Source organism: Canis lupus, chromosome 36 (assembly GCF_003254725.2).
Source record: "Canis lupus dingo isolate Sandy chromosome 36, ASM325472v2, whole genome shotgun sequence".
NCBI lineage: Eukaryota > Metazoa > Chordata > Mammalia > Carnivora > Canidae > Canis > Canis lupus.
In genome coordinates, this window is record NC_064278.1 from 15570954 (window position 1) to 15596132 (window position 25179).

Genomic DNA, 25179 nt, shown 5'->3' on the forward strand with positions numbered 1-25179 from the left:
TATCTTGAATCTTGACTAGCTACTTTTGAAGAAACAACAACAAAAATAATCATGGGATTCGATCCCGGGTCTCCAGGATGGCACCCTGGGCCAAAGACAGGCACTAAACCACTGCGCCACCCAGGGATCCCGAGATTTACCTTTGATGATAGTTCCAGCTGGGATTCATTCATGTGAATGGTGATTTCACTGCATGAATATACTTCAATTGGTTTATCCATTGTATTGGGGGTGGATATATGAATTTTCCTGCCTGTAGGGTCAGTGTTGCTATGGGCAGTCTTATACTTGTTGGCTGGTGCACATGTAAAAATTATTTTTCTAAGGTTTATATCTAGAAGTGAAATCACTGGGTCATATTGTTGAACTTTATTAAGTAAAGCAGGGTGGTCATACCAAGTAGCACATCAACCAACAGCACACTGTTCCCTAACCTCACCATCACTTGGCTTAATAATTTTGCCAGTCTAGTGGGTATGAAATAGTATCTCATTGTGGTTTTAATTTGTCTTAGCCTGATTTAAAATGAGGCATCTTTTCTTGTTTTTATGAATCATTTGTGTTCCCTCATCTATGAAATGCCTAAATCATGCCCTTTGTCCAATTTTCAATTGAGTTGTTTGTCTTTTTCTTATAATATTTAGAAGTTCTTCATATATTCCAAGTCCTAATTGTTTTTGATGATATGTTTGGTAAATATCTTCTCCTAATTTGGAGCTTGAATTTACATCTGATTAATGGTCTTTTTTGAAAACATAAGTCCTTATATTTAATGTAGTAGAATTCATCAGTATTTATCTTTACACCTTCTGCTTTTTTGTGTCTTAAGAAATTCTTCCCTATCCTAAAGTCATAAAGATATTTTCATATATATATTGGCTTCTAAGCTTTACGGTTTTATTCCTTTCATATTTAAGTCTCTATTTGTCTTGAATTGATTTTTTTTTTGTATTTGGTTCTTCTTCAAGAGCAAGAGCTATTATTAGCCCTTTACTCTTCCATATAAATTTCCATATAATTTTAGAATCAATTTATCAAGTTCCACAAAAAAATCCTATCGGAATTTTATTGAATCTGTGGATCAATTTGAAGAACGTCAGCATATTTTCAATATTGAATATAGTAACCATAGTCATAGTACATATCTCCGTTTAACTAGGTCATCTGCAAGGTCTTTCAATAAAGCTTTACAACGGGCATGCACAATTTTTGATAGATTTATTCCTAGGTGCTTTATTTATTTTTTTATATTTATTTATTATTTATGATAGACATAGAGAGAGAGAGAGAGGCAGAGACACAGGAGGAGGGAGAAGCAGGCTCCATGCCAGGAGCCTGACGCAGGACTCGATCCCAGGACTCCAGGATCGCGCCCTGGGCCAAAGGCAGGCGCTAAACCACTGAGCCACCCAGGGATCCCCTCCTAGGTGCTTTATATTGTTGTTTTGTTAAATGGCATTTTTAAAAATTGAAGTATAATTAACATACGGTATGTATTAGTTTCAGGTGTACAATATATGATTCAACAATTCTATATGTTACTCAGTGGTGATCATGTTAAGTGTATTCTTAACCCCCTTGATCTATTTCACTTCAAAATGGCATCTTTTAAAAATTACATTTCCTAGGGGCACCTCAGTTGGTTGGGTGTCCAACTCTTGGTTTCAGCTCAGGTAATGACCTCAGGGTTATAAGAGTGAGCCCATGTTGGGCTCCACACTCAGCGCCAAGTCTGCTTAAGATTCTCTCTCTCCCCCTCTCCCTGCCCCTCCCCCTGCTCATGCATGCTCTCTCCCTTTCTCTCTAAAAAAATAAATCTTTTTTAAAAATTACATTTTCTAACTGATTGTTGCTGATGTATACAAATGTAATTGTCTTTGGGGTAATGATTTTGTACCAGAAAGCTTGCTAAAAGTCAAGTAATTTTGGTTCTTTAGTGTTTTCCAAATAGGGAAATATACCATCTATGGATAATGACAGCTTTATTTATTCCCTTTTGATCTGTATACCTTCCCCCATCCCTTTTCCCTGATACACTGCACTGGCCAGGATATGCGGTACAATGAAGAAAAGAAATGTTGGTAGCAGGCACCCTTGCCTTAATCCTGATACTAGAGGGAATGCTTTCACCAGTCATCATTTAGTTTTATGTTTCCTTTAGGTTTTTTCATAGATGCCCTTTATTGGGTTAAAGAAATTTCTTTTTATTCCTATCTTGCTAATAAATGTTTAATTAATGTGATATTACTCATACAAATTTTGTTTTCCATGACTTATCTTTTTTTTTAACTAAAAGAGTTGACGATTTTATTTCCACATTTCACAATACAAATGAATATTGCTTTTTTTTTGGTCCCACTACCCCCCTACCAAAACCATTCTCTCTTTGATAGGAAGGGGGAGCAAATCTTCCTTGTCATGCTGTGAGAAAACACCCAGAATCACAGCACCATGATCTCCTGGTGAAGTAGAACAAGTAATAAAAAATGGAAATAAAGAGGCTCCCCTCTCTCCTTATATGTCTGGTGGAGTAATTCTCAGCCAAGTGGGCACCATCACAGTATGGGTGGGAGGTCTCATCATAGGGGGTCCAGGCATCATTGGCATGTGGCCTCCCTTAGGCAGCCTCATTTCAGGAGCAGGTCCCACTGGCATCATTCCAGGAGGAGGAGGAGGACCCATCATTGGCATCACGGGAAGGTCCCCCACATGGGATGCTGACATCATACCAGGGGAAGGAGGACCCAGGGGTTGGTGGGCAGGTGGGATCACTGCCCCCACAGGAGGAGAAGCAGCGAATGGAGTAGGAGGTGGCTTTCCTTGTTGAAATGCAGCAATTGTCCTGTTGATAAGGCTCTGAGCCTGCTTTCCCGTCCATTTCTGATAGTAGTCTTTCACATTTGCTTTGTGTTTCCTACCACTGCAGTGTGTCTTCCTCCCAGATGGAGAATCATGAGGGACGAATGTGTCACAGCAGTTACGTTAAAACTTAGACATGTTGCTCTGTAGGTCATTGGCCACTCTGTCTCGCACCAACCAAAAATGACCTCCATGTCTTTTTCAGTCTGTTTTTGCAAGGTACATTCTTCAGGAATTTATACATATTTTTAAGTTTTCAGACTTATCAACACAAAGGTGTCCATAATAACCTTTTTAAAAAATATCTGTTGCATCCATAGTTATAGTAGTCACTTTTTCCCTTATAATGGCAATTTTTGTCACTTTCTTTTTTTTTTTTTTTTTAAGATTTTCTTTATAACTAATCTCTGCACTCAACATGGGGCGTGAACTCACAACCCCAAGATCAAGAGTCACATGCTCTTCCAGCTGAACCAGTCAGGCACCACTTTTCTTTTTTTTTATTGATTAATCGCAGCAGAGGCTTGTCAGTTTCATTAAACTGTTCAGAAAATGTTTGTCTTGGTCAATACTCTCATTGTATGATTGCTTTTACCTCAATTTCTGCATCTATGTTCATGATTTCCTTTCTTCTTTTTCTAACTTTTCAAGTTCTATACTTGGGCCATTAATTTTGAGCATTTCTTCTTTTCTAATGGAAGTATCTAATGATAGATATTTCCCTCAAGCATCCATCCCTTTAGCTATACCACAAGTTTTGACACATAATTATTTTGTTATCACTCAATTCTAAATGTGATGGATTTGTCGATTTTCCCTTGTAGTTTAATTTTCACTCTGTTATATTGGGTATAAACAAATTTATAATTGTTATATTTTTCTGGTGATTCATAACTTTTATCATTGTGTGCTGACCCACTTTTTGCCTTCTTTTCTATCTTATCTGATAATTAATACAGTTATACCACATTTCTTTAGTCTTTGCCTAATATACATTTTTTCTCTTTGAATTATAATATCTATGTATCCTTATTTTGAGATGTGTCTCATATAAATAGCTAAATTTTATTATCTTTTTTATCTTTGTCTTTTAACTGAAGGATTTCATTTATTGTGATTACTGGTATATTTGGATTAATTCTACTATGTTATTTTGTGCTATTTGTCCTATCCTTTTTTGTTCTTCTTCTCCTTTTTTTTTTTTTTGTTCCTCCAGCTTATTTTTATTTTGATAAAATATACCTGTAAATTAGGGTTATCTTTTAAAGATTTATTTTTATTTTTTTAATAAATTTATTTTTTATTGGTGTTCAATTTACCAACATACAGAATAACACCCAGTGCTCATCCCGTCAAGTGCCCCCCTCAGTGCCTGTCACCCATTCACCCCCACCCCCTGCCCTCCTCCCCTTCCACGACCCCTAGTTCATTTCCCAGAGTTAGGAGTCTTTATGTTCTGTCTCCCTTTCTGATATTTCCCACACATTTCTTCTCCCTTCCCTTATATTCCCTTTCACTATTATTTATATTCCCCAAATGAATGAGAACATACAATGTTTGTCCTTCTCCGACTGACTTACTTCACTGAGCATAATACCCTCCAGTTCCATCCAAGTTGAAGCAAATGGTGGGTATTTGTCGTTTCTAATGGCTGAGGAATATTCCATTGTATACATAAACCACATCTTCTTTATCCATTCATCTTTCGATGGACACCGAGACTCCTTCCACAGTTTGGCTATTGTTCTTCTCCTTTCTTGTAAAAGATTTTAATTAATTGAGGTTTGTCTTTTGTTTCTGTTGTTCTTTGGCTTAAATTTAGGAGAATATAACTGCTCATAAGCTATAGTCTCTATGTCTGTTTTTCATTGCTTGCCCTAAATATATTAGCACAAATACTTTACCATTTCAAAAGTTAAAAATTTTACCTTCCTCATGAATCATATAAGAACCTTAGGTTATTTTTATTCTGATCATCATCCTGTCAATATACATGCCATTGTTATCCAGTATTTTAGGTCTCTCTTTTTTTAAACTGTACAGTCTATATATTACTAATAGTTTTAGTCAAGTGATTTTTGCTTGAGTATACCCACATATTTACCACTCTATTTATGCATGATATGTTCTTACATCTCAGGCCTTCCATTTGGGTCATTTTCTTTTTCCTTGATCTCCGTGCGTTTGAACTTTTCTTTGTTGAAGCCTTTTAATAGCTTCTCTCTGAGAATGGGCTCTAACTTTACTTCTTGGGCATCATTTGTGAGGCTGGTTTGAAAGCACAGTGATCCAAGTGATTTGCTGCCTTGAAGCTGGAAAGGGTAACTATCAGATAAGGCAGACTGTTAAATAGGAAATGTTTCAGCCACATCAAGGGGCCCTGCTCCCAGGCATTATGGGGATTCTGTTATCTTTTACAGATAAAGGAAGCCAGATACGTGCATCAAACTTACCTGCAAGAATCTTAACATCCTTTAATCTGACCAAATGATGTAAAGCAATTTAATAAAAGAAATCTCACTACATTTTGGGCTGAAGACTGGAATTTTTTTTTATAATACAAGGTTGCTTTAATATTCTAATAAAACCATTTCCAAAACTTCTCCTCCTGATTCCCTCAGCCTCCATAAGAAACATCTGTGTTTTATGTGCCTGCCTGGCATCTAGTCTTTCTTTTTCTGATCACGTTACTCTAATTTTCTTTTGACAGAATATCCTTTCTTTATTCTTGCCCGTGTAATTGGAAAGGATGAGCTCCCTGATTCTAGAGATCGCCTGACTCAGGTGTGGCACATCAGGGCATTCCATGCCCTGGACCATAGGGGTGGACACTTGACCCTGGACAGGCAGAGATCATTCCTGAAGTGAGGTCATGAAACCATAGACAGTAAGGATCCTATGAGTAACATATGAGAAGCAACATATGAGAAGCCCAAGCAATCTTGGTCTTGACGTAACAGATGGAACAGGGGAAGCCTACACCATCATGTTTACCCTAAGATTCTTTAATAATGGCTCAGTTTGTCTAAAGGGCTATATTAGTCTCTTATTGCTGCTGTAACTACCACAAATTTAGTAGCTTAAAACAACATAAATTTATGTTCTTACAGTCCCGGAGATAGAGCTGAATCCTTCTGGAGGCTCTAAGACAGACTCTGTTTCCTTGCCTTTTCCAATTTCCAGAGGCTGTCTGAATTCCTTGGCTCATGGCCCTACTTAACATCTTCATCTTTGACTGTCCCACCTGCTTCTATTACAATGATCCTTGTGATTACATTGAGCCCACCTAAATAACCCAGCACAATCTCCCCATCTCAAGATTCATAATCTAATCATATATGCAAACTCCCTTTTACCTTGTAAGGTAACCTTTTCATCGGTTCGGAGATAAGGAACAAGGATATCTTGGGGGGGGCGGGGGCGGTGCGGGCTATGGGTGGGATCCACCATGAGTTAAATGTACATTGGAGGCGAAGTGACCTGACAAAAACTGAGTAGAAGAGACAGTTAATGGTCCAAGGACAATGATTTGGTGTGAATAGGAATCCCTTAAATTCAGCAGGAAATGTCTTGCTGATTTTAATTTTTAAAGAGGGAGACCTTGGATTATTTCTAAGAACTAGTATCAGAAATCTGATGAGGAGATGATAAGAAGAGAGGTTGTTTCACAACAAACTGTGAGACATTTAGAACACAAGCTGGTATGGCTTTGTAGCCACATAGCAGAGTGGCATCCACATGGGGATTTTTGGGGAAAGAGCCATGCCTTATGTCTAGATCTCATGTTATTGGATTAAGTTTGGCTCGAAAAAAGACTCTAATGATGATGGCTTCAAAGTGGTTAACTTCTGAGGGTATTTTTTTCCAGGCCATAATACATTTCAAGAACTCAAGGGAAGAGAAAGGGGTGAAAGAGACAAGGCAACCCCACTGCCAGGGCTGCAGATGCTTCTGCTCTAATGCCAGGACTGCTTGGGCATCGGGGTGCTCCCCTGGTCACTCCACAGGCATAAATGGAAGAACAATAGGCAGACAAATGGCAGGAGGAGGTGGCTTGGTGAGCGGTTTCAGACTTTGCCTGTGCTCCTGGTCCTCAGAGCTTGTGTGTGTGAGGGAACGAGGGCATGAGGGATGGTTTTGTCCTCTGGAGTAGGCTTCTGAGTGAGGCTTTTCTGTATGTCCCCAAATTGATGCTTAGATTCAATTACAGAGTCAGAAAGCAGTAAGGCCACACTCTAAAGAGAACGGACCACCATCAAGTCGCAGGCCAGGTGGTAGACGGGCCTTTCTAACACTGGTCGTGGCCTCAAGCCAGACTTCCACCCCCACGGCCTCCCCAGAGGGGCAGAAGGGCTTGGTCAGAAGTAGGATTTCGGGCCCATGGCTCCAGAGCCGCTGGAGCCTGGCAGTCAGGGAGAGGGGGCATCCCAGAGGAGTAGGGCCCCCTCCACTAGAGGGCAGCGGTGCCCTGGGGGCCGCGTCAGGTCCCTCGAGGCACAAAGGCTGGCCAAATGGAGAAGCCCACTGAAGACCTGCGCCTGGGCGGCTCGGGGCCCGCCACCCCGGGTCTGGCCTCGGGGGCTGGACACACGAGGGGGCGCTACTGCGCTGCGACCTGAGGGCGCCCACAGCCAGGCGGCGTGGAAGGTTCTAGAAGGATGGCGGGACACGTGCATCCCCCAGCATCTCGCTCTCTCGGGAGCCGCCCCGGACGTGGCTGCGAGTGCGTGGTGTGCAGGGAAGGTGCGCAGGTTGCCGCCGCCGGGACGCCCGCGGCCGGTGACATGGGGGTGATACCTTTGCACATCCGTGGTGAGCCCAGCTGAAAGGACACGGCCGTAAAGGAGTCTCTGGGGGGAACATATGCCAACTTGTAAACAGCGGTTATTTTTAGATGATAATTAAAAGCGACCTTTATAGTGCTTAAGAAAAAAAGGGGGGGGGGGATGCCTGGGTGGCTCAGTGGGTTAGCGCCGCCTTCGGCCCAGGGCGTGATCCTGGAGCCCCGGGGTCGAGTCCCATGTCGGGGTCCCTGCATGGAGCCTGCTTCTCCCTCTGCTTCTCCCTCTGCTTCTCTCTCTCCCTGTGTCTCTCATGAATAAATAAATAAAATCTTAAAAAACAAAACAAAACAAAACAAAAAAACCTGGAGAGCGATGCGGCCCCTTGGGCAGTGAGGACCCCGGAGGCTTCCTGCAGCGGAAACGGCTGCCACGGGGCACAGGCGCCCGCAGCCGTGACAGCTGCATGGTTTTTGGTTTTGTTTTGTTTTGTTTTGTTTTGTTTTGTTTTTTTACTCCACGGAATTAGGATTGTTCAAAAATGCTGACGATGAATTGCTGGTAAGAACAGATGATGCAGCAGAGACCTTCCGTGCCCCGGCTTGTAGGCAGGCCGCCCTACGAAACGCCCCGAGAGAGCCCTCTACCCCCCAAATGGCTTTGGAAGACCAAAGGAAGGAGGGGGCGCGCAGCCGCTGCCCATCCGGGAGCAGGTGCGCCCAAAGACCTTCCACCACATTCCTCAAGTGCTTCCACGTGGGAAGGAAGGCTCCGTGGGCCAGGGCAGGGGGGCCTCCAGGGGGGTGGGGAGTGAGGCTGGCCTGCGGGGTGGGTGGGGGATGGGGCTGGGGGCCCTATACCTGGGCCTGGTGCATCACAGCCGGAGCTGCAGCAGGAACGAGGCGGTGGGAGAGGCTGTGCCCCGCTGGCTGGAGCAGACGGTGAGCCCCCCTCCCCGCACCTGAAGGCCAGCACCCCACCTGCACTCGGCGGCTTTGTGAACTAGCTAGGGAGAACTTGAGCAGGCCTGGAGTTCCCTGGGATAACGGGGCGTCCAGGGTGCTGCTGCTAATGCTGTGATCCTATATATATATATATATATATATATATATATATATATATATATATATTTTTTTTTTTTTTTTTTTTAAGATTTTATTTATTTATTCATGAGAGGCACACACAGAGAGAGGCAGAGACTCGGGCAGAGGGAGAAGCAGGCTCCATGCAGGGAGCCCGATGCGGGACTCAATCCCCAATCTCCAGGATCTCACCCTGGACTGAAGGCGGTGCTAAACCTCTGGGCCACCAGGGCTGCCCCCTTGACCCTACTTTTACTTGCATGCACAGCGGCCTGGGGAAATGGGTTATAGGTGGTAAGCGGCTATAAAGAACTCAGGGGCACAACTCCAACCTCGAGAAAGCAACGTCTGTGATCAGCTTAGCTTCTGTTTTTACTTCGGGGGAGCAAGTTCACAGGCTGGATCCCGGTGTACCTGTGCTTGCACCCACACTCAGCACCCCCCGCCCCCTACCCCCATCCCTATAGTCCAGTCCTGCCCCACGGACAGTAGGCATTTCCTTCTGCCACTGTGCTGCCTTCCAAAGTCAATTTAAAATGGAATAAATGGGGAACCCTGGGTGGCGCAGCGGTTTGGCACCTGCCTTTGGCCCAGGGCTCGATCCTGGATACCCGGGATCGAATCCCACATCGGGCTCCAGGTGCATGGAGCCTGCTTCTCCCTCTGCCTGTGTCTCTGCCTCCCTCTCTCTGTGACTATCATAAATAAATAAATTAAAAAAAAATAAAATGGAATAAATGTAAAAGAGAGAGAAAGGGGGGAAAGAAGAGAAGAAAATGAAACCCTCCGCTAAGCTCAGTTGTGAGCTTTGGAGCAAATCAGCTGAAAGGAAGGAATGGGGTGCAGTGAGGGTTACTGGCGCTCAGCGGGCTCCAATTACAGCCCAGTGGCAAATAAAACTAGTTTGGCAATCATTTTGGACTTCAGACAAAAGGACAGCATTCTTGCCTTCTCCTGTCCGGGGGCTGTGAGAGAAGCTGCAGTCCTCCAGGGAGGAGGGAGTAGAAAGGTGCCTTGTTTTAGTGTTACTGTTAGGGGTGGGGGTGGTGGGGGTGGTGCTGGCGGTGAGCAGAATGAATAGAAGGGGAAAGAAAGCCAAAGAACACTTCCTTTGTGTTTTTTGAACAGGAGAGCTTCCTATCTTCAGGCTTGGTGGACGCCACCTGGTGGGCAAACAGCCGGCTCCGCTGAGCGGGCAATTGTGGCCGCCCGCCTTGGACGTTGCCTCTTTCCTTTGCCTCACCTGCCAAATGCAGGGCTGTAAATGCTGTTTTAGTTTAGGGAGCCATCAGCGGGGTAGAGGCAGCAGCTGATCCGTGCAGGTGGGAAGTGGCCCAGGAGCGCCGTTCCTCCCCCCCCCCCCCCCCCCCACGAGAGCTAGGATAGACCAAGGGACCTCAGCAGCTGCCAGGCTCCAGGCAGGAGTCTGGAACCAAAGAGGCAGAGAAGACTGGGGGGCGGCCCACAGCTCTATGTGGTTAGCAAGAAGCCGAGGGTCTGCAATCAGGGCCATCTGATAAGGCAGGCCGGATCTTTTTGGTCCTTAAGACCGAAGCCTGACATTTAGGAGGTCATGATTATTCAAGACAGTGACACCAGCGAGCAGAAACACAGTGGCGAGATTCATTCTGAGCAGGGACCACCAGTCCTCTGACCATTCGGTATTTTATTACACTGGGGGTGCCTTCTGGGCCTGGAGAAGGTTTGGGCGGACCACAGCAGTCTGCGTAGAAGGAATATTTCAGGCTATCTGAATTTTTTTAAGTTGAGATATAATTGACATAACACTATAGTAGTTTCAGATGTACCACATGATTTGGTATTTGTATATATTGCAAACAACCACCACAATAACTCTAGTTAACATCTGTTGCATAGTTACAATTTTTGTGATGAGAACTTTTAAGAGATTTCTTCTAATCTTAGCAATCTTCAATATAGGATTATTAACTATAGTCACCATACTATACCTCACTTTTCAGGACTGATTTATTTTATAACTGGAAGCCCATATCTTATGACCTCTTTTACCTATTTTTCCCACTTCCCAGCCCCTGCCAATCTGTTCTCTGTACTTATGAGCTTAGATCTTGTTTTTAAGATTCCACATATAAGTGAGATCACACAGTATTTATCTTTGTCTGACTTATTTCACTTAGCATACTGCCCTCAAGGTCCATCCATGTCATTGCAAATGGCAAGATTACTTCTTTTTATGGCTGAATAAAAATCCATTGTGTATATATGCTATGTTTATTTATTTATTTATTTATTTATTTATTTATTTATTTATTTATTCGTGATAGACACAGAGAGAGAGAGGAGAGAAAGAGAGAGAGAGAAGCAGAGACACAGGCAGAGGGAGAAGCAGGCTCCATGCAGGGAAGCGGACGTGGGACTCGATCCCGGGACTCCAGGACCGCGCCCTGGGCCAAAGGCAGGCGCCAAACCGCTGAGCCACCCAGGGATCCCCTATGCTATGTTTTCTTTATCCATTCATCCACTCTCATGTTGTAGGTAGCTTCTGTGTCTTGACTATTGTAAATAATACTGCAGTGAACATGGGAATGCATATACCTGTTTGAGTTAGTGTTTTCATTTTCTTTAGATAAATATCTAGAAGTTGGAATTGATGGGTCATATGGTGGTTATACTGTTAATTTTCTTGTTTTTTTGAAGAAGTTCCGTACTGTTTTCACAGTGGCTACACCAATTATATTTCCACCGACAGTGCACGAATTTTCCCTTTTCTCCATATCCTTGCCAACACTTATTATTTCTTGTCTTTTTGATATTTGCCAAGGTAACAGGTGTGATGTGATATCTCATTGTGGTTTTGGTTTGGATTTCCCTCAAGATTAGTGATGTTGAGCATCTTTTCATATACCTGTGGGCCACCTGTATGTGTTCTTTGGAAAAACATCTCTTCAGGTCTTCTGCCTATTTTTAATTTTTTAATTTTTAATTTTTAGATTATTTACTTTAGCTCACACACATGAGCAGGGGGGAGGGGCAGAGGGAGAGAGAGAAGGTGAGAAGCAGACTCCCATTGATTGAGCAGGGAGCCTGACATAGGCCTGAATCTAATGACCCTGAGATCATGACATGAGCCAAAATCAAAGTCAGATGTTCAACTGACAGAGCCACCCAGGCACCCCTCATCTGCATAGTTTTAAATCTGATTGTGGTGGGGTTTTTTTGTTATTGTGTTTTATGAGTTGCTTATGTATTTTGTATATTAACTCCCTACCAAATATATGATTTACAAATGTTTTCTTCCATTTGGTAGGTTGCCTTTTCATTTTATTGATGGTTTCCTTTGCTGAGCAGAAGCTTTTTAGTTTGATACAGTTCCACTTTGCTTCTGCTTTTGTCACCTTTGCTTTTGATATCAAATCTAAAAACTCATTGCCAAGACTTATGTCAAAGAGCTTACTGCCTATATTTTTTTTAGGAGTTTTATGGTTTCAGGTATTAGATTCAAACCTTTAATTCATTTTGAGTTAATTTTTGTGTATGGTGTAAGATAGTGGGCCAGTGTCATTTGAATTGAGTTTATGACGTTTACAATCAAGAGAATCCTAAAGAATATAGTTGCTCAATCCTATTGCAAAGGACTATGGAGAGTCCAGTGGGAACAAAAAAAGAGGCAGTAAGTAAAGTGGTAAGGAAGGTGATCACTCTACCCATCTTCCCATAGCCCCTTCTAAGGGACTATCCTGCCTAGAATATCCTATTGAAGGTGTGGATCTAAGCATGTTATTTCAACCTGAAACTTGGTCAAGAGCAGATGCTTGACCCCAGGATAGGCAGGATAGGTTAGGTTACATTGCCTTAACAAGTGTCACCCACAGTGTTAGTGGCTTAGAAGAATACGGTGGGTAGGATGCTTGGGGGTTCAGTGGTTGAGCGTCTGCCTTTAGCTGAGGGCATGATCCCAGGGTCCTGGCATCAAGTCCTACATCAGGCTCCAGGGATCCTGCTTCTCCTTTCCCTATGTCTCTGCCTCTCTTGCTGTGTCTCTCATGAATAAATAAATAAAATCTTAAAAAAGTAGAAGAAGAAAATGGTAGGGAAAGGGGTGATGAACATAGGGGGATATTTCCTGATCATACTTCATGTCCATGACATGCCAGGTTGGGCTCCTCTCCAAACTGTCTTCAATTTCAGATAGGTTGAAGGAGCACCCACCTACTGTGGCATTGCTGGTCACTACAATAAAGGAACAAAATGGCCAAGATAATACAAGGTTGAATTGTCCAATCAGACTCACAGGGATCATAGATTTTACCCAGTACTAGAATGTCTTAATAAGGCAAAAGATATAGGTAATCCCAAGACACAAATGAAACATGGAGAAACTTGGGACCGCCAGTGTGTTTTTCCCTTTCTGTATTAGGACACATTCTTGTTCAGATTTAGAATTTTAAGGAAGGCTTCACTTAGAAAAAGGGAGACTTTAGCTATGACATACCTACAGTTTATACTCTAATCATTACATAGCTGACAGTTTTCTGGTGGACCATGCCCCGTAAATGCCTAAATTTCAGATTTGTTTACCTTAAGCAACCTAGATAAACCTCCTGCTAAACACATTCTCTAGGGATCCCTGGGTGGCGCAGCGGTTTGGCGCCTGCCTTTGGCCCAGGGCGCGATCCTGGAGACCCGGGACCAAATCCCACATTGGGCTCCCGGTGCATGGGGCCTGCTTCTCCCTCTGCCTATGTCTCTGCCTCTCTCTCTCTGTGACTATCATAAATAAAAACATAATTATTAAAAAAAATTAAAAAAACACATTCTCTAAGTGATGATTCTCTATTATCTGTCATCAGGTAGTGTACTCAGCACATTTACAAAGAATAATTCCTTTCTTTTAATCCCACATACTACCCGGTTGTATCTTAAGGAGAAGGAGAACTGGTTGCAGGCCAGTTGCTAACCTCTTTTCCAGTGATGAATAATGCTTTGGCTTAAAGGCTTCCAGGTGGAAATTAAGCATATCACTTCTATTCACATTTCACTGGCTAAAGCAAGTCACATGGATCAAGGTGATGGGGAAATATAATCCTTCCTCAGGAAGGGGAACCAGATATTGTTGAACAGTTTTATAGTCCACCACAGGCAGCCAATCCATAGTCAGAAAGGGGAACCCTGACAAACAGATTTGCCTTGTATTAGGGTAATGCTAATTCCTGAAACAGATAAATCTCTCAATTTCAAGTGTTTACACAAAGAATACTCATTTCTTTTTCACCTTATAACTCAACATGATGGTTGGCAAGTAGTTCTCTACATGATAATTCAGGATCCTAGTGTCCTTCCGTGTAATTACTCTACTACCCTTTATGGCCTTAGAGTTCTCTTCCAGCTAAATAACAGGAAAAGAGAAGATGGAGAAGTGAGAACAGGTGCTTCTTAAGAGCTTTGGTTCATAAATGAGACACACAGTTTCACCTCCATGCAAGGTTGACTGTATTCCTAGACTGTACAACTACTTCCCAAAAACAACTCTACATGATGGAAAGGAACAAAATCTCTGGCAGAAGCCAGCCATCTCAGCTGTAAGCATTAAGAAATGAGGCCAGAAAGATCTTTGTCTTGGAAATTTCAGCTAGCAAACACTAAAGGAATTTTCCAATTTGTGATGGAGCTATAGCTAAAGGAATAAATGTATCAGTTAGAATTGGGTTGAATTGTGAATGGAGGAGGAGGACAGTAAGCTTTAAAAATAAGCTTGGGTTTTTGTTGTTTTTAATTTTATTTATTTATTCATGAGAGACAGAGAGAGAGAGAGAGAGAGAGAGAGGCAGAGACATCAGGAGAAGCAAGCTCTCCCAGGACCCCAGGGTCACACTCTTAGCCAAAGGCAGATGCTCAACCACTGACCCACCCAGGTGCCCCAAGAAGTTTTTTTTTTCATTTGTTTAAAGTCCAAAAATGAGCATCCCAAGGTTATGGAGTGACTTGCTCTATAAAGATCTCAGGGATCCAGGCTTCTTCTATCTTGTTTTAGGTAGCACGGCCTCCATTCTCAAGGAATGGCTTCTTCCTGGTCCCCAGTGATGATTCCAATGTCCAGTTATCTGCCTATAATATAACTAACAAGACAGCACAAAGAAGAGTATAAAGGGTTCATATTTCCTATCATTTTCCTTGAAAGGTTCTTGGAAACTACCCTAAGTTGGTTTCCTTAAGTGGGAACACCACTTATGTTTATATTCCACTGGCCAGAACATAGTCATATGATCAAATTCAGATGCAAGAGAGCTAGAAAATGTCTTTATTCTGGTAGGCCAAGCAGTTAACAAGTTAACTGGTAGGGAAAGAACTGCTATTTTTTTTTTTTTTTTTTTAGAAAGTCTAATGAATGGGATTGGTCACGAACAGCTAGGCTCCTTGCACATTAACCTTGATAAGAAAGAGTTAAAGAGCATTCAGTTGCTTTTCACAATAAAATCACAGAAGATTTTAATCTTTCCCTGTTGTACAAAAGATCATGATTGTGGGAATACAGGAGAGAAAGAGAAAGGTCTTGGTGGACTGGGGATCTGAGTACAAGGGATTATCGGTTTCCTAGGACCCCTGTAAGGACAACAAACTGAGTGGCTTGAACAACAGAAATGTGTTGTCTCACAGTTCCAGAGGCTAGAAGTCCAAGATCAAGGTGTTGGGAGGGTTGATTCCTCCTCAGGGCTCTGAGGGAAGGATCTATTAGGTCCAGCTCTCTGGCTTGCAGATGGCTGTCTTCTGCCTATGTTACTTTTTATCATCTTTCCTCAACACACGTCTGTTTCTGTGTCCAAATGTCCCCTTTCCTATAAGGATCGTGTCACATTAGATTAGGACTTATCCTGTTTGCTTATCCAAGTTAAAAGTCTGCCACATTTGTTCAGGGCACTTTGGAGAATGTGACTCCGAGGAAGCACTCTTGCCTGCTTATCCCACTCTCAAAGCAAACCTGGAGAGTAAATGTCCCTGAAGCATCCCTCAGCCATTTCCAGATGATGACATGTTGGTGGGTAAATGTGACTTCCTCACGCCTGGTTGGGACAGCTCTGAGGTGTGTCCCTCATGTCCTCTCCATATTCCCCAGCAGCTTCTACCACCACTTTCCCACAGTGCTAGCACATGCCTCATTGACTTCCTCCCCTCCTGACCTCACATCCCCACTCCCTCTCTGGTGTTTCCTGGGGTTACCTCCCAAATAAACTACTTGTGATCAAACTCTCGCTTGAGGGCTTGCTACTAGATGATCCAAAACTCGGACAGTGACCAAAACTCTGAAAATTTAAACTGAAATCCAAGAGCTTTCTTAGTATGCTTAGGAAAAACTACCTCGATAGTCTTAATTTATGTCTATTAATGTCTTTGATAACCCCTCTGTGGTGGAGAACAATCTGTATCAAAGTCTCTTGTTTCATTCATGGGCTTTCAGCATTAAATTTGAAAAGGTGGAAACAACAAATAATTGTATTTTCGAAGTACATTTTTTTCTTTGCTCCCTGCTAGCACCTTAAAACAGATGGTATCCATTCAAATGAAAATGAGGTATAAAAGTGATTTTTATTAAAATTAACATTCAATTTAAGTTTTGCTTTATTATGCATACCACAAATAACTGTGTGAGTTCCCTGTAAATAGGTTGTATATATGACATAATTCATAGTTATTCGTGTTCTACCAATTACATTGAAATTATGACTGGAGTTACCATAGAACCTCAATAATCATTACTATGTAATTTGCAGTTTTCCGGATTGGGGAGCTCTTTGGAAGCTGCAAGTAACTAGCCAATTGTTTTTAGAGAGTACAGTAATGACTGTTATTACTGAGGAGTTGAATGAAGCTCCTTTTTATGCCCTGAAGATTACTTGATAATTACACTTGATGCTATCATTAAAAAAAAAAGTCAGCAACAGATAAACAGACAGCAAACTAACTATAATAACCGTCCAATAATGTGGGCCAATATTGTTGGCTGTGAAAATTAGCACAATCTGCCATTGATTTTTATTTCTCTAATGGGAACACCTGCATATACAAGTACACTTAATTAGATGGATTGCCTTGCTTCATGAATGGCATTAGAAGAACAATAAGTAAAATTAAAGGGAAGATTTCTGAGATTTTGTTTATTATGTGGAAGTACAATAGGCCACAAAGATGACTCAAAAGAAGGCAGCCCCCTACCTCGCCTCACCCAAAACAAACCTAGTGCCATCTGCCCTTCAAAATCCTTCTTGAATTTGGTGCTCTGATCATCCCAACATCTCCTTTCAGTAACCTGACCTTGGACGAGAATGTATTACTGTGGCCCACTTCTCAGAAAATCTTTATTTTCTATAGATGAAGCCCATTAAAAGATTTCAAGCCCATTAAAAGATATACATGAAAACAGTATGTCTCTTAGACTTCTTTCCCTCTTAAAGTAGGCCATAGTAAGCTTTTCCCAGACATTTTTTATGCAGCCAAACACTTCTAAGAACTGACCCTAGGCTAGAGTATCAGGGATTCAAAGTTTGCTTAGAGTCCCATTAACCTCCTTTTCCCTTTCTCCTCCTCTCTCCTTTAGGCATTCAGAGCGTGTCTGAGCAAAGCTTATTTTTATGATAGGATCTTGGGCCCTCCCTGTGTACCTTGCCCATTGATAATTGTTCTGGAAGATTACCTCTAGGGAGAAAATGAAAGATTTTTCTTCCTATCTTAAATATCTTAGTCACAGCAAGGGCCAAGTGGCTTCTGAAATCTGATGTCACAGGCTGTACCTTGTCAAGTTACCCTCCTGCAACTGTGTAGCCAGAGAAAGTGCCCACCATCCTGTCTTCCCTGCTGGAAGAATGGAATTTCTGGTCCCAAAACAGGCACAATGACAGCTTCAAGACAGTCTTTGACACGCTTATTTTCTGTAGCAGCTCCTCCAAAGTAAAAGCTCCTGCCTTTCACTGGTAGGTTGCCTTGGGAACCACCTTATTAAGTCAGTTAAGATCTTTGTTCGTATTTTGTCTTGCTGTTCGTATTGGCTCCTATTTCTAATTTTAATAAGACACCAGCCAGCTCAATGAAATGGCCCTCTTATATTTTTATTCAACTGATAATCTCCAGCTGCTTTATGACAAAACCATTTTATTTAATGGTCTCCAAAAGCACCCCATAAAATGCTTCCTGAGTCCTTTCTTGGGACCATTGTAGCAAAACCTACTAGACTTTCAAAATTCCTGGGGCCAAAGTCTTATCTACTTCTAGTGGATGCCGGGTGGTGGGAATACTACCTGTAGAAACTCTATTGGTGTGTGGATGAAATGACAGGCTGATAAGATGGATAGAAAGGCTCAAGTAGACACACTGGGGTACTGCCCAGCGGCTCCTCTCTCAAGAAACTTCCTTCCATACCCTTTTCCACAGAGTTAGGTCGCTGGCAGCTGAATCAGTTCTAGTACACCATCTGTCTGGCCTCAGTGATTGCTGCAGAAGTGAATGTGACCCTCAAAGGACTCTCTGGAGTCTTTTTTATGATAGTTAGATCTTACTAAACTAGCAAGCCCTGAGGCTGCCAGGTGTCCCCTTCCACGGGCGTGACAAAGCCTGCAGGCAACCTGAAGACAGGGAGGTCCTACAGAACAGAGAGAGGGAGAGAGTATCTTGATAATATAGTTTGACCTACTGGATTTAACTGCCCAAAGAAGCCAATACATGTCTTTTTTCTTTTTTAAAGATTTTATTTATTCATGAGAGACACAGAGAGGAAGAGACACGGGCAGAGGGAGAAGCAGGCTCCCCACAGGGAGCCCGATATGGGACTCGATCCCTGGACTGGGATCATGCCCTGAGCCAAAGGCTGAAGCTCAACCACTGAACCATCCAGGTATCCCCATGTCTTTTTTCCTTAAACTAATTTGAGTGAGTTTCCTGTCACATGCTGCTAACAGATACCGAGCTAACAATCCTGTTCATTTCACAGATAAGGAGCCTGGGCGTCCAAGAGGTTAACTGATTTACCTAAATCCACTCTTCTAGTTAGTAATACGGCCAGTTGGAAAGCAGGTTTTAAAAGAATGTGACGTGAACCATTTATCCTTGCTGGGTCAGAGAGAAAGGCCCTGTTGAAAGCTATTTGGATGCTGATTCTGTCATTAGCTCTTCCAGTTCTATGTCAACCGGCTCTCCTTGTGTCATCTGAAAATTTGATAAACAGCCAATAAATGTCTAGGCCACTATTAATATTCTTAAACAAAACTATATCCCAACTGCAGGAAACTTCCTCCCGAATGACAGTGACCCATTGACCAATATTTTTTTTTAAGATTTTATTTATTCATTCATGAGAGAAACAGAGAGAGAGAGGCAGAGACACAGGCAGAGGGAGAAGCAGGCTCCATGCAGGGAGCCCGATGTGGGACTCGATCCGGGGACTCCAGGATTACGCCCTGGGCTGAAGGCAGACGCTTAACCACTGAGCCACCCGGGTGTCCCATTTTCTTCTGAGAGAGGACGTGTGCATGCACAAGTAGAGAGAGGGGCAGAGGGAGAGAACCCAAGTGGACTCCACATGGACTGGGGAGACTGACACTGGGTCTTGCTCCCACAATCCTGAGACCATGACCTGAGCTGAAACCAAGAGTTGGATGCTCAATCAACTGAGCACCCAACCGGAGCCACCCAGGTGCCCCAATCTTCTTTGGATATAGCTGTTCAGTTGCTTACTGACTCACCTAACTACTGTTATGCAGTCTACACCCTTGCTACTCAAAGTGTGGCATGTGGACTTAGGCAACACCTCAGAGCTTATTAAAATGCAGATTCTTAGGCCCCATTCTAGAATCTGCATTTTAACAAGATCCTAGGGGGGATTCACTGCACAATAAAGTTTGAGAAACATGGATCTTGGGCCCTTACCTTAACACACACAATTTTGCTACATACAGTTGTCCCCACTTACCTGAGGATTTGCTTTTTGCAGTTTCAGTTACTGGCAGTCAACTATGGTCCAGAAGCAGATGACCTTCCTTCTGACATATGGTCAGGTTGATAGCAACCTAATGCTACATCATAATGCTTACACCATTCACTTCACTTCATCTCATCACATAGGCATTTTATCAGCTCACATCATCACAAGGGTGAATACAGTACAAGAAGCTCCGTAGAGATGGAGAGAGACCACATGCACATAACTTTTATTACCATATATTGTTATAACTGTTCTATCATTAGATGTTAACTTCATGTACCTAACTTATAAATTAATTTTTATCATAGGTGTGTATGTATAGGTGTGTATGTATAAAACATAGTATATATAGGGGTTCAGTACTACACACAGTTTTGGGCATCCCCTGGGGGCCTTGGAATGCTGCCCTGAGGATAAGGGGTCTACTATACCTTTAATGAATTTATATATATATATACCCTTTATCTAGAAGTCAGGTACTTTTGTTGAAATAAGGAATACAGTTAGTTTGATATGTGTCTTGTTGAACTTGTGCAAGCTTGTATTGATTGCTATTGATAAACTATATTTTAATAAAAATAAATATTGCCTGGGCTTAATGCCCAGTTGCCAGAGCTGGGAAGTTATAAGAGTAACTTTTATTTTTTTTTTTTGACTTTTGAAAATTGGGATCATATTCGTCCATCTTGAGTCTTTCCAAAACCACCTCAGATATTCTTCCAACACATTCTTCACCGTTCTTTAAAGATGATCAAAGGGGTTCAGTGATTTCATTTGCAAGTGTTTTCAATACTCTGGAACTCATCCGGGTTAGGTCACTCAAGCTAATTTCAAGCATCTAGGTCACTGGATTTCAACCCTGGATGCACATTAGAATCACCTGAATCATTAGAATCACAGCTTTAAAACCACCAGGGCTTGGGTCCCTTCACAGGCCAATTGAATCAGCATCTCTGGGGTGGAGCACCGGCAGGGTATTGCTTTTTTAAGCACCCCCAGGTGATTCTAGTGTGCCAGCAGAGTTAAAAGCCATTAAAGAGAGAGTTGAGGTTTTAAAAATCTAATTCCCAGGCCCCGCAGAATCAGAATCTCTGTGGTTAAGGCTCAAGCATCAATAGTTATAAGCCCCCCAGATGATACTCAGGTGCAGCTGGGACAGAAAACCACTCAGCTGGGTGAGCCCATAAGCTCTTCTCCCCTATTTGAACTCATTTCCTCATGTCAGAACTTGTCCCATCCTTCTTTTACCTGTCTGATGGAAATTCTCCTTGACAAAGAAATTCAAAACAAAATGGAAGTTCCTGATACCTTTCACAGAGTTTGTCTTGCAGTTTTATCTTCACTTTTCTTTCTTTCCCCCTCAGTACAGTTTGAAATATTTTTTAAGATTTATTTATGAGGGGCACCTGGGTGGCTCAGTCAGTTAAGCTTCTCCCTTTGCCTCAGGTCATGATCCCAGGGTCCTGGGATTGAGCCCCACATCAGGCTTCTTGCTCAGCAGGGAGCCTGCCTCTGCTTCTCCCTCTGCGTGTGTGTGTGCTCTCTCGCGCTCCCTCTCTGTCAAATAAATAAAATCTTTTTTAAAAAAGATTTATTTATGAAAGTGTGCACACCTGCACGAATGGGGGAGGGGCAGAGAGAGAGAACCTCAAGCTGACTCCCTGCTGAGCTCGGAGCCCACAGGAAGTAGTGCTCAGGGCTTGATGCAGTGCTCCATTTCATGACCCATGAGATCATGACCAGAGCCAAAACTAAGAGTCAGAAGCTCAACCAACTGAGCCACCACGTGCCCAACAACTGAAATCTTGATTTGATCAGCTGTCCCTAAACAAAACACTGTCCAGTCTTCATAAGGCCTACCATGCCCCTAGTTTTTGAATCTAGAAACATTTATGGAGTAAACAGTTTACAGTCTACCACCTTAGTGCAATATCCTTCCCAGACTTCCCTCCCACCCCACCCCACCCCCTCTTCCCCAGCAACCTGCAGGGCCAGTGTGATTGACACCATTAGGCAGATGATGAAACCCAGGCTGAGAAAAACTAAGTGACTCACTAAGAACTATATAGCTAGCCATTAAGTGACAGAACTAGGATTTGAGTCCAGGTCTTTTTGGTTCATACTCTTTTTTTTATTATGGCATGGTTCTTTTCAAGGTTTTTTTTTTTTCTCCTCAGAAACAAAATTTTTATTTTTAATTAAAAGCTTAGATATATATAGGGTTACTACAGGTACTGAGATATTTTCCAGTATATTACATTCTTATCACAGATAAACAAGACTAGACGTGGAATATCTGTCAGTGATTCCTAGCTGAGCTAAATTAGCATGACCGTGAAGCAGGCAGTCTCTTTCTACCAGTCGTAACTGCAAGATCGGACCTTGATATCTTCAGATGTTTGCATGAGTTTTTGAGTCCATGGAAATACAATGCTGTGGATCACTATATTTCCAACATATTTTCTTGCTTATTAAATAGTACTTTAAAAATACTACAATTCCTTGCAGTCCTCTCCCCAGGAGTAGAAATCTAAATAAATCCACCATATCTCACCTGTTAGCTAAAATCTCATCTTATTTCTAAGATTTAGGTATGATATAAACCATAGAGATTATCCCTTAGGTTTAGATTTAATACAGCTAATTGGTCTCTATTTCCAAAGAAAGTAAAACATAAAATGAGTTTGAATTATATTTGAGGCATTTAGATTAAATATAAGGAAGTTCTGGGTTACCTGGGTGGCTCAGTGGTTGAGCTTCTGCCTTTGGCTCAGGTCATGATCCTAGGGTCCTGGGATCAAGTCCCACATCGGGCTCCCTGCAGGGAGCCTGCTTCTCCCTCTGCCTGTGTCTCTGCCTCTGTGTATAAATGAATAAAATCTTGAATGAATGAATGAATGAATGAATGAATGAATGAATGAAGTTCTCTATAATGATAAGTATGGGGAAAAGGCAGTTTATCAGTCCATCTCTAAGAGGCTTTATTAGTAAAACCAGGGCTTAAAAGTGGAGAGAGGAGAATAACATTCTACTTCTTTAGGGATAGTTTACTTTGCACTGGCAGTTCTGGGTGGTTTGAGATGCGTTAGGACAAGTTGGAGGAATCCTGGCCTGGAACTGAGAGAGAGGCAGAAGGAGGTCATTTACTGTAAGATAATCCTGGTTATAACAGTTCAGGACTACAGTAAGGTGCCAGAAATGGGAAGTGAGGAAAAGGCCCACCTTCTATTTATTTATTTTTAAATATTTTATTTATTTATCCATGAGAGACACAGAGGCAGAGACACAGGCAGAGGGAAAAGCAGGCTCCTGGCAAGGAGCCCGATGCAGGACTAGATCCCAGTACCCAGGGATCACCACCTGAGCCAAAGGCAAGACACTCAACCACTGAGCCACCCAGATGTCCCGATGCCCGCCTTTTAAAAGTTAAAATGCTAGAGAAATACATTCTGGATCAGAATACATAGAATCAAAGTCACCTCAAGAAGACAATGCCTCCCAGGCTAGCCTGTCCATTAGAACTTGTTTTCTTGTAACTTCTGCTCTTTATCCTTTCTGCTGCCCGGAATGGGTTGAAATGCCTGGAACTCTCAGTTATGTTGGATCAAGAGATGGCACTGAGAATAGAAGCCACTTTGATGAGTATAGCTATTAAAAAATACAGCAGGCTGAGTCTCTGAGGAGCAGCTGATCTAACACCACACCTACGGGTTCTACTCCCAGACCAGGAACTGTCCTCTGTGTTAGCCAGGTGGTGTGCACTCTTCTGTGACGTACAGCCTGACCTAATCCATGCCGATGGAAGTGGGGTTCCCATTTTGGTAAGCTCTTGGAGCCCTCCTAGCCCAGGATTCCCCCTGGAGAGCAAGGAGAAAAGATCAATTCAAGGAAAAAGTACATAAGACCAGTTCAGGGAAAATATTTAGCTGCTAGATCAACCTAGTAGCTGAGGGTGTCACCGACCTGAAAATACTCCCTAACCGGCTTCAAAGATGGTCATATAGCCCTTTGACCAGAAGAAAAGGATCTTAAATCTTATTGGCTTTTGGCCCCTGTCCGTAGAGGAAGCCCAAGGGAGGCCGGGGGAAGGGACCAGGGCAGCAAGCATTGTCTCAGGCCAACTGCCTCCTATGTAGATGTAAAGCTGCGGGAACCAATCAGAGTGTTACCCAGATCCCCAAACGGAAGTAGTGAGGCCTCTCAATGTCACCTCAAGAACTAACCTTATGGCAAGGGCAACACACATGAGTAAGAATCTCTAATTACTTTTTTTTTTTTATTGATCTCAGCTGATCTATTCATTTGGTACAACCTGCACTGGAGGCTCTGCATTTAGTCGTCTCCTGGCTGTGGGGCTTGCTTAATTATTCTTGGCATCTAGTTTATCACCTTAGTGCCTTCCCTATGAAAGATGTCATTCACACCTCAGAGAAAGGAGCTCTTTATAGTGTAGCATTTTCTGGAGAGATTTTTACCTACCAAATGGGAAAATACAGCTTGTCAGGCAGGCTGGTGGAACATTTTTCATGCTCTGAAAGTTTTCTTTCAGCTGTTCAGCCGGCCGTGCTCTGGGCCATTTTCAAGATCTACTGAGAGCCAGTGATGGCTGTGCCCACAGACCCGGCTGCCGTTCAGCCCTCCTGGTAACACTTCTGTGCTTGAGCCCCCTCCAGAAGGACTGGCTTGCTTTAGAGAGTGCAATGAACTGCTGTTCTGGATTCAGATTCTGATGCTGTTCCTCACTCTAAAGTGGCCTGAGGTGACACCTTTGGGCAAGTCACTAATTTTCCCAGGGTCTCAGTCCACTTATTTGTGAAATAGGGAATTAAAGTATTCTTTAAGAATGCTCTCAGCTTAGGGGCAGCTGGGTGGCTTAGTTAGTCGAGTATCTAACTCTTGATTTTGGCTCAGATCATGATCTCAGGGTCCTAGGTTTAAGCCCTGCATCTGCGCTCAGCATGGACCCTGCTTCTCTCTCTTTCTCCTCTCTCTCCTTCTCCCTTTGTCCCTCCTCCAGCTTTTGCACATAGTCTCTCTCTCTAAAATAAATAAATCTTTAGAAAAAAAAGAATGCTTTCGGCTTAAAATATTATAATTTTGTGGGTTTTCTTATTGGGAATAGAAAAATGAAAGGCTCTATTTTGTTTTTTTACTACACATGAGCAATTATTTTTTATTGCTGAAATAACACACATACTTTGCCAAAAAGCACAAATGTATATTAGAAAGAAGATTAAAATGTAACTCGTCCATATTCTCACTATTTTGTGTATATCCCTGCAGACTTTAAGCATAAGCATGCTAACAATCTTTTTTGCAAAAATATCACATCCAATCACCTGTCCTGTGGTCTGCTCTTTCACTGAACACAATATTCAAACATTCCTGTGTCAAATATATATGTATATACACACAGAAACAAACACACACATCATGTTAATGATCACACAGAATTCTAAGAATGGAGTACAATCTATTTTAACAAAATCCTGCTTTTGCAATTGTAAAT

The 25179-nt window shown here is 42.5% G+C and overlaps 1 pseudogene; it reads right to left on the reverse strand.

Moving 5' to 3' along the window:
• Window positions 1-2514: 2514 nt before the first annotated feature.
• LOC112668283 (U1 small nuclear ribonucleoprotein C-like) lies at window positions 2515-2997 on the reverse strand (annotated as a pseudogene).
• Between the last annotated feature and the right edge of the window lie 22182 nt (window positions 2998-25179).